Below are 10,250 nucleotides of genomic sequence, written 5' to 3'. Positions count from 1 at the left end.
TTCCAAAGTGGTTCAACAAGTTTACATTCCCACCAACAACGCAGTAAGGTGCCCTTCTGTCCACATCCCCTCCAGCATTTGTTGTTATTAGAGTTCTTGATTTTTGCCATTCTAACTGGTGTGAGGTGATATCTCAATGTTGTTTTGATTTGCATTTTTTTATGGCTGGGGAGGTTGAACATTTCTTCATGTGTCTATTGGCTATCCTTCTTTCTTCTTCAGAGAAGTTTCTCTTAAAGTCTTTAGCCCACTTATATATTGGGCAGTTGTTTCTTTGAGGATTTGTTGTTGGGGGATTTAATTTTTTGAGTTCCAAGTATATTATAGAAATGAAACCCTTGTCCGTTGTGTGGATAGTGAAGATCTTCTCCCTATCTGTGGGATTTCTATTGATCTTGTAAGCTATGTCCTTTGCCATGCAGAAGCTCTGCAACTTCATGCAATCCCATTTGTCCGAAATTTCTTTCATTTGTTCTGTTTTGGGGTCTCTATTAAGAATATTTTGGCCTGAGCCAAGGAGACCTAGGGTTTCTCCTATTCCATCCTGTAATGTTTTCAGAGTGTCTGCTTTGACTTCGAGGTCTTTGGTCCACTTGGAGTTGATTCTGGTGCAGGGTGATATATAAGGATCTAGCTTTAGTTTTCTACAAGTAGTTAACCAATTTTGCCAGCACCATTTACTGAAGAGGCTGTCAGTCTTCCATTCTATTATTGTAGCTCCCTTATCGAAGATTAGTTGGCTATAGGTCTGTAGGTTCATTTCTGGGTTTTCAATTCTATTCCATTGCTCCTGAGGTCTGTTCTCATGCCAGTACCAAGCTGTTTTGATTATTATGGCTTTATAGTAGAATTTGAAATTTGGTATTGATATTACACCAGCGGTGTTCTTTGCATTGAGGAGCATTTTTGCTATTCTGTGTCTTTTATTTTTCCAAATGAATTTTTGGATTGCCCCTTCTTTTTCCTTTAAGAATGAGGTTGGAATTTTATAGGTATTGCATTGAATTTGTAGAGAGCCTTGGGAAGTATTGCCATTTTCAGGATGTTAATCTTTCCAATCCAGGAGCATGGGAGGTTTTGCCATTTTCTAAGTTCTGTGTTGATTTCCTTTTTCAAGATTGTAAAGTTTTCATCATAGAGGTCCTTCACTTCTTTGGGTAAGTTAATTCCTTGATATTTTATTTTTTGAGGGGCTATTACAAATGGAGTTACTTTCCTAATTTCAGCCACACTTTTCTCATTGTGGGCATACAGAAAATCCATTGGTTTTGGGGGGTCAATTTTATACCCTGCTACTTTGCCAAAGTTTTGAATCAGGTTGAGTAATTTGGGAGTGGAGTCTATGGGGTTCTTTAAATACACGATCATGTCATCTGCAAAAAAGGGTGAGTTTTATTTCTTCTTTCCCTCTTTGGATCCCCTTTATGTTTGCATCTTGTCTTATTGCTGTAGGTAGTCATTCTAATACTAAATTGAAGAGAAGTGGAAAGAGTATACATCCTTGTCTTGTTTCTGAGTTAAAAGGAAATGGCTTTAGTTTTTCACCATTAAGTATAATGCTGGCTGTAGGTTTGTCTTATACAGCCTTTATTGTATTGAGGAATGTTCCATGGATTCCTAATTTTTCCAATACCTTCATCATAAAGGGGTGTTGGATTTTGTGGAATGCATTTTCTTTATCTATTGAGATAAGCATGTGGTTCTTATCCTTTTCCTGTTGATATGTTGAATAATATTAATTGATTTGTGTATATTGAACCAGCTGTGCATCCCTGAAATGAATCCTGTTTGATCGTGGTGTATGAGTTTTTGGATGAATTGTTGGAGTCGATTGGCCAAAATTTTGTTGAGAAATTTTGCATCAATGTTAATCAAAGAAATGGGTCTATAGTTCTCTTTCTTTGATGAGTCCCTGCCTGGTTTTTTGATGAGGGTTATGATAGCTTCATAGAATGTGTGTGGTAGTGAACTTTCTCTTTCAATTTCATTGAAGTGTTGGAGTAGTATTGGTGTGAGCTCTATTTGAAGGCCTTGCAGAATTCCGCGTAAAACCATCTGTTCCTGAACTTTTCTTAGCTGTTAGGTCTCTTATTGCTGTTTCTATTTGAATGCTTGATATTGGCCTGTTAAGATGGTTTAACTCATCTTGGTTTAGTTTTGGCATGTCAATATTTGCTAGGAAAATGTCCATTTCTGTCAAGTTCTCAAACTTATTAGCATAAAGTTTTGAGAAGTATTCCCTTAAAATGTTCTGAATCTTGGTTGTTTTCATGGTGATGTTTCCATTCTCATCTATGAGTTTATTTATTTGGGTGTGTTCTCTTTTTTTTCTGATAAGATTTGCTAAGGGTCTGTCAATTTTGTTAATTTTTTCGAATAACCAAATTTGTTTTGTTGATTCTTTCTATAGTTTTTGTGGATTCTTTTTTTTTTTTTAATTGTATTTTATTTTATTTGAGAACATACTGTACAGGGGGGCTACAATTAAATGGGCAGGATAATGCATACATTTCTTACCAAGCATTGCAGCCTCCTCCTTTGTTTACCCTTCACTTCCCTTCCCCGCCTCCCCCCTCCCCCCACCCAATTTTACCCCCCTCCCCCCACCCAATTATACCCCCCTCCCCCCCCCACACCGACATTGTAAAGCTGGTTTTGACATGACATTTTGTACGTCTCATTGTTGCAACAGGTCTACCTGAATCCTTAAACGACTTGTTTGTCCCCATCTCCTCCACATGTTATACTGACATCAAATATAGTGAAAGCGGGGGTTACACTGTGGGGGAGGGACATACAAAGCAACAAAGAAATAATCTTATAAATGCGTTAGAAACACATGCATGAAAGAAACGAAAACATTAAAATACATATTTAAGGGTTCATTTTCCTAACATCACATTATCTGACCTTTTCCGCTTGACTCATACCTATACTAGATATTGCAAATAAGGGAAACCATGGGACCTATGCTTCTTTGGGCCTGGCTTACTTCACTTAATATAATTTTTTCCAAACCTTTCCATTTCCTAACAAATGGGGAAATGTCATTCTTTCTGATGGAGGCATAGAATTCTAATTCATTTAATTCTGATTTAATTTTCATTATTTCTTTCCGTCTAATTGATTGGGGTTTATCTTGCTGCTCTTTTTTAAGGAGTTTCAGATGTGTCATTAAATTGTTGGTTTCATATCTCTCCAATTTGTTGATGTAGGAGCTCAGAGCTATAAACTTGCCTCTGAGTACTTCCTTTGCTATGTCCCAGAGGAGCTGGTAATTTGTGTGCTCATTTTTGTTGAATGGCATGAACATTTGAATTTCCTTTCTAATCTCTTCCATGACCCACTCCTGATTCAGCAGTGTGTTGTTCAGCCTCCATTTGTTACCAGACTTTCTTTGGTGGCTTTTGGTGTTGAGTTCTAATTTTATTCCCTTGTGGTCAGAGAGAATGCAAGGTATACCTTCAATGTTTCTGAATTTGGACAAGTTTGCTTTGTGGCCTAAAATGTGGTCTATTTTAGAAAATGTTCCATGTGATGCTGAGAAAAATGTGTATTATGATGTTGTTGGGTGAAATATTCGGTAGATGTCTGTTAAATCTAGTTGATCTTTGCAGGTGTTTAGATCTGCTTTTTCTCAGTTGAGTTTTTGCCAAGTTGATCTATCTAGTGGGGGAGAGTGGTGTGTTAAAATCCCCAACAATTAATGTCTTTGGATCTATGTGGGATTTGAGGGAAAGTAGTGTTTCTTGGATAAATTTGGGTGCTCCATTGTTTGGAGAATAGATATTTAGAATTGTAATATTCTCCTGAAGGACAGATCCTTTAATTAGTATGTAGCGACCTTCTTTATCTATTCTCACGAATTTTAATTTGAAGTCTATTTTATCTGATATTAGGATTGCAACACCTGTCTGTTTATGGGGGCCGTTTGCTGGGTAGATTTTTCTCCAGCATTTAACATTGAAATTGTGTTTGCTTTTATGGGCAAGATGTGACTCCTGAAAACAGCAGATAGAAGGATCTTGTTTTTAATCAAACTAGACAGTCTATGTCGCTTAATTGGAGAGTTAAGTCCGTTAATGTTAAGATATAGGACTGTGAGGTATTTGGGAGTTCCTGCCATGTTATCCACCTTCTTGGGCGTTGCAAAAACTGGGTTCTTCCTATGGTTCTTGGATTCAGAATTCCTTTGTGGTCTCCCTGACTTCCTTCAGCTCTTTGTTAATGGCTTCCATGAATGTCTTTAGTGATCTTTGTGTATTCTCTTCCTGCTCTCTCAATTCCTGTATTACTCTTTGATTAGCTTCCTCCTGTTCATACCATTCTTATAGTTCTCTTTGAGTGTTGTCAGACTGTTCACTCCATTCCTGCCTTTCTCTTTGAGTATTCTCAAGGTGCTCACGCAAATCCTGTATCAGTTTTTGAGTAGGTTCCTCTCGCTCATGTTATTTCTGTATAAACCTTTGGATTGCCTCTTCTCTCTCTGTAGCACGCTCATACAGAAATCTTTTGTAGGTTTTCAATCTTTTCCTGAATTGATGTATTGTTTTTCTCCTCTCTCCCTATCACGCTCATACAGAGTTCTTTGTATGTTTTCAATGTTTTCATTTATCATGTTTGTCAGCAGTGTTTGTAGAGCTATTTGGGAACTCTCCTCTGGATTATTCAATATCTGTTCTGTCCCCTGATTATCATGAGTGGGAGTGGAGATACCCGTACTTGCCATTTTTCTTGTGGTTTTCCAGCTTACTCTGCCCATTTGGGATGAAAATAACACCAGTTTTGTGCTAGAACACTAACTTAAGGCAAGCATCAACCAAAGGATGAATTTGCACAATCAATAGTCTGCAGATACAATCTAGTTCAACAGGTACCTCTATTCAACATCAAACAACTATATATTAATGGGCTATGAACCGCAAAGAAGAATTTGGTAAACCAGAAATTATTAGGTTTAGGGAGAATTGTGGGTAAAAATAGGAATAGTGTGATGTGGGAAGGTACAGGGAGAGTGAACTAAGTCCTAGTCTCAAAGCAGGAAATTGGTTGGATAGGATGAAAGTAGAGAGAGAGAAAACAAGAAGAAAGGGAAAGGAATAAAACAGAGACCAGAAAAAATAGAAAAATAAAAGTTAATAATATGCAGAATTGAGAACAAATTATTCAAAGAGCATGAATATAATGAGAGAAAGGGAGGGATATAAAGGAGATCTGAAAAACTTAAAAATAAAAATACTTAAAATATTATATAGGTATAAAGAGGTAGTACTGCTATTAAGGAATTTAAGTCTCAGAGGTTTTGAATTGAGTAATAAATTTGTGGATTAAGTGTGTACACAATGGGGGATAGGGTCTAAGAGTCAACTACGGGTTTATGTGAGGATGTGCAGAACAACAATTAAGTCCCATAAAGAAGAACAAAAGAGAGAAAAAGGTGAGAATGATAAGGAAGAAAGAAAAAAAAAAGACCAGAAGTTCAGTCGAGCTAAGCAAAAAACAAAAAGAAAAAAAAAATTGTAAAAACAGAGAAAAAAGAAAGAAAAACGCACACACACATGTATCACTAAAATAAAGATTATAAGGGGAAAAAATGTTTCTAGAAAACAATTTTTTTCAAAAAAGGTAAAAATTAAAAAAAATTTTAGAAAAGAAAAACAATTTTTGTAAAAGGTATAAAAAAGAAGAAGAAAAAAAAAGTTCTTTGATTTTTTTGGGAGGGTTGTGAAAAATCCTGTATCTCCCTTGTGTCTGTTATCAGCCTCTGGTTGCAGTCTCTGGTCTGCTTGTGGTGCTGCGGCTCGGTTGGTTTCTTAAGTCAGTTTGTTTGGACAGGCAGAAAAATGCTCTGCTTTACACAGGATTTTGCTATCCTCCTCCCAGGTTAGTTCAATGGGAGGGGGTCTGCTTTCATTATCACAAAAGAGGGAGATGGCTTTTTCCTCAAGTTTGGAGATGCTGTGATGAGGCTTGGTTCTGGCCTTTCAGCAAACAGTAGCTTTTCCCGGGGGCTAGTTTGTGAGAAACTCACACAGCCCAGCCTGGAGCCACTCTCAGAGTTTCTGTTTACTGATATCGAGGCTGCTAAAGGTAGGTGGAGCCTCTGGCTCTGATTACCCAGTGAAGAAAGCCACTCCTAGGGTGGCACCCGAACTGGCTGACTTTTCCCTGGGTGGAGCTGAGTCTGGCAGTTCACGCCGTTAAGTTCTTGTGACCTGCTAAATGACTCCTTTTATTCCAAGGCCTGAGTTGGAGCTAGCAGTTCCACCGAGCTTTGTTGGTATCCAAGATGGAGATCTCTGGTACTGGGGGGGGAGGGGTGGCCTTCCCTCCTCTGGTCTCTGCCAAGAAGTGAAGACGTCAGGCTTCTACTCACACAGAGTCGTGGTTCCTGGGTCGTGTCTGGTCTGCGAACTACAGGATGAAGATGGCTGCTCCTTATCGGTTCTTGCTGGTGTTGAGTGGAATCCGCTCGCCGGCCGCATCTGGCTCTTTCATCCCGGACTGTCTCTCTTTCAGGTATGGCGGTAGGGCCACCGCCACAGCGGAAGCAGCGGCCCCTGCTGGCAAGAGCTCAGATCTGTCTCCTTGCCTGGATTTTCCCTCTGTGGCCTAACTCTCTGTCCTGTGAAGGCACACTTGGTGTGATTCTCTGGCTTTGGACTGTTCACTGGTACCCTAAAACTGATTTCTATGCGAGAGCTTGTTGAGCCTCGAGCTTCTCCTCTGCCATCTTCCAGGAACTCCTTTGAATGCCAGTTTCTGTTACCTGCTGTTGCTGTAGGCTGTCTAGAAGGAAAAGGGGAGAGCTGACTTTGGAACCCTTTGATTGGGACAAATTAAATACCATGTTCTCCAGGGTTTTATCTTGAAGCTGGCAATTTCCACTAACACCTGGGATTATGGGTCAAATTATACGGACCATTTCAGCCACCAACAATGACGTTCAAAGCACCACAGGCAGAGTTCCCTAGCCAGATGGTCTCCTGCTATGAACATCATGCCTTGACTGCCTTTCTCTGGCAGCTGTTGATTCTATTCTTGCTCTCTCTAGGGTGACCACCACAGTTGAGGACATTGGGGGGAGCAGAGATTGTGATCTCACCATCCCCAGCCTGCCAACTGTGACCAGAGATGATTCCCAGCATCTGCACTGGACTCTTCGAGATTCAATAACCCGGGATCCTTTCTCTGCAACAAGAATCTTGAGGGCTGGATATGATAGAACATCCTGGCTAGCCCCAGGGGGAGAAGAGGAGGCCCCTTCACCCAGGCCTTCAGCTCAAGGCAACCTCGTTCACACCTGTGTGGGGTATTGAGTGCCACAGAGATGGTCAGCCGCTGGACAGAGATCTTTGAGAAGATAGGCATCCCAGAGGCCCCGGAATCCAGCAAGTACATCATGGCTCACTTCCTCGGAGCCAAAACAGTTAAGTGCAGTGGCACCAGGAGGGTGGGAAGAGGGAGGACAGAGAACTGTGGGAGAGCTACATCAGGCTTCCCGCCCCCAGGATGCTTACCTGTATCAGATGGGACTTTTCTGTAGTATTGTCGTAGGAAGATGCTCATTTGTTTATCCAAAAAACAGTTACAGTGTGAGCCAGGCTCCAGGGGGTCCATAGACAATGAAAGTTCCAGTGCTGGTTCCACAGTACATGAAGAAACCTTGGTTTGAGCTGGATGCTGATGCTTCATACCTGTCATCCTAGCTACTAAGAGGCTGAGATGGGAGGATAGAGGCTTAAGCCCGGGGCAGGAAAGCCTGTAAGACTGTTATGTCCAACTAAGTAACAAAACGAAAACAGCAGAAGTGGATGTGTGGCTGAAGCTGTAGTCTGTTGGACTTGAGTAAAAAGGCTCAGGCACATCATCCAGGTTCTGAGTTCAAGGCTCAGGAGTGAGAGAAAGAAAGGAAAGAGAGAGAGGAGGGAATTACAGAGAGAGAAAAGGAATAAAGGAAGGAAGATGGAAGAACATGCAAGCCTTGGTTTGGAGTACCTGGATCAAGGAGCCAACCATTCACATCTCTGTGGGGAAAGTTTCAGAGCATAAAGGCAGTATGTAGGACCAAGCCACAGACCCCTCAGCAACTTCATGACATCCAGAAGCCTGGTGGTCACTGACTGCAGAGAGAAGCAGCCTTGGGCTCAGGGTGGGTCATCAGGTTTCAATCATCTCCGGCCCCAAGGAGTTTATTTTCTGGTCAGATAAGAAGGAAATGTCTAAGGGCTAGGGAGGTGTTGGGGTGATGGAGTGTCAAGAGGGGGGAGCAAGGGATAAAAAGGAAGATGAAGAGGGAGGATGATCCCTGTTCAGGTGTGTCAGGACCTCGCCTGTCAACCTAGACCATCACTGATAGAGCTTTTAACCCAGCCACATTGCAATTAAATGTCCTGGTGCCCGTTGACCACCTGGCTATCATCCACCGCAGGATGTCTGTGCAGTACGACTTTGGGGACTGGGATTTCGACGCTCAATCTGAAGTTCAGATCCCTGGTGTTCATTTCTCGACCACAGAAAGAGCTAAGCATGCCTCTGGCACAGGACAGACAAGGAATGAGGGCGGGAGTCGGGTTCAGTGGTGACCCAAGTCTTCCTCGAGTGGGCGTTAGGACCCTGTGATTGTCATTCTCAGATGCAGAGGTGGGTGTCTATGCTGGCTCAGCCTTTAGTCTAGATGGCAGGTCTGGGACTCAGAGAGGGTCAACTGAAGGTGGGGAAAGGTTGGGTAGAGGCTGGTGGGAAAACTAGAGGCACTAGGCTCTGAGCATTGTTGTTTCTTTGAGGATACTCACCACCTAGGAACATTCCTGGGATGGATGAGCCCTTTGCTCCTTTCCAAGAGAGGGACCCTTGGCCCAGAAATCCTTTCGTTCCCACATCTTGTGGTTGGATAACTAGAACTCACCTCACTGCTCAGTATTGAGGCAGTACAGTGAGAGATCCTAAGTCTTTGATAAGGTCAGGGGATCCTCAGTATGAGATTGTACTTGAATGTCCTAACTAGGTGCATGGTCAGTCCCATCTAAGACTGTCATGATGTAGGACATAGAATCTAAAGAATCAGAGCATGATGGGGCCTGTTCTGGGGTCTTGAGTATTATGTGTTAACTTCGAGCTCCCATGTTCCCAACTGCTTCTCTTTCTTGGGTGGGTAGAAAAAGCATGAATGGACCGCAGCCGGGGGCCATACCTGAGCGCTCACACAGAGAGTCTGGGACGAAGGAGCCAGACGCAGCGGACGAGCGGATTCTACTCAACACCAGCAAGAACCAACAAAGAGCGGACATCTTCATCCTGCAGCTTGCAGACCAGAGACGACCCAGGATCCAAGACGGCGTGAGTAGAAGCCCGACGTCCTCACTCCTTCTCAGGGATCAGAGGAGGGAAGGCCACCCCTCCCCCCCCAGCACCGGTGATCTCCATCTTGGATACCGACAAAGCTCGGAGGAGCTGCCAGCTCCAACCCAGACCTTGGAATAAAACGAGTCATTTAGCAGGTCACAAGAACTTAATGGCAAAGTGACCTGCCACACTCGGCTCCATCCAGGGAAAAGTCACCCAGCTCAGGCGCCAGCCATTGGAGTAGCTTCCCTCACTGGGTAACCAGAACCAGAGGCTGCCCCTCCCTCTAGCAGCCTCAAAAATCAATTGAAAAACAGAATCCCTGAGAACGGCTCCAGGCTGGGCTCTGGGAGATTTTTTTTTGCACAAAACAGCCCCAGGAAAAAGCTACTGATTGTTGAAAGGCCTCAACTCTACCCAGAACCTAGCCTCACCACTGCATCCCCCTCTTTTGTGATTCTCAAAGCAGATCACCCTCCTAGAAAACTAACCTGGGAGGGGATCTCAAAATCTTGGGTAAAGCAGAGCATTTTTCTGCCTCTTCCAACAAACCGACTTAAGAAACCAATCAAGCCACAGGACCTCAAGCTGACCAGAGACTCCAACAAAAGGCTGGTTACAGACAAAAGGGAGATACAGGATTCTTCCCACCCCTCCCCCCCCCAAAAAAAAATCAAAGGACAGTTTTTTCTTTTTTTTCTTCTTCTATTCTTTTTTTTGTTTGTTTTTTGTTTTTTGTTACCCTATATATCTATAAATTTTTTTTCTCTTTTAAAACTTTTATTAATGTTTAATTTTTGCCTCTTCTGAAAAAATAATTGATTTCCAGTAACTTTTTTTTTCTCCTCTTATAATTTTTATTTTAGGAATATGTGAATGAGCGTTTTCCTTTCTTTTCTTATCTT

The sequence above is a fragment of the Dipodomys merriami genome, unplaced genomic scaffold (genome assembly GCF_024711535.1).
Source record: "Dipodomys merriami isolate MVZ:Mamm:240054 unplaced genomic scaffold, mDipMer1.0.p SCAF_43, whole genome shotgun sequence".
NCBI lineage: Eukaryota > Metazoa > Chordata > Mammalia > Rodentia > Heteromyidae > Dipodomys > Dipodomys merriami.
The sequence above is the reverse complement of the archived record's forward strand: the minus strand, read 5'-3'. Positions refer to the sequence as shown.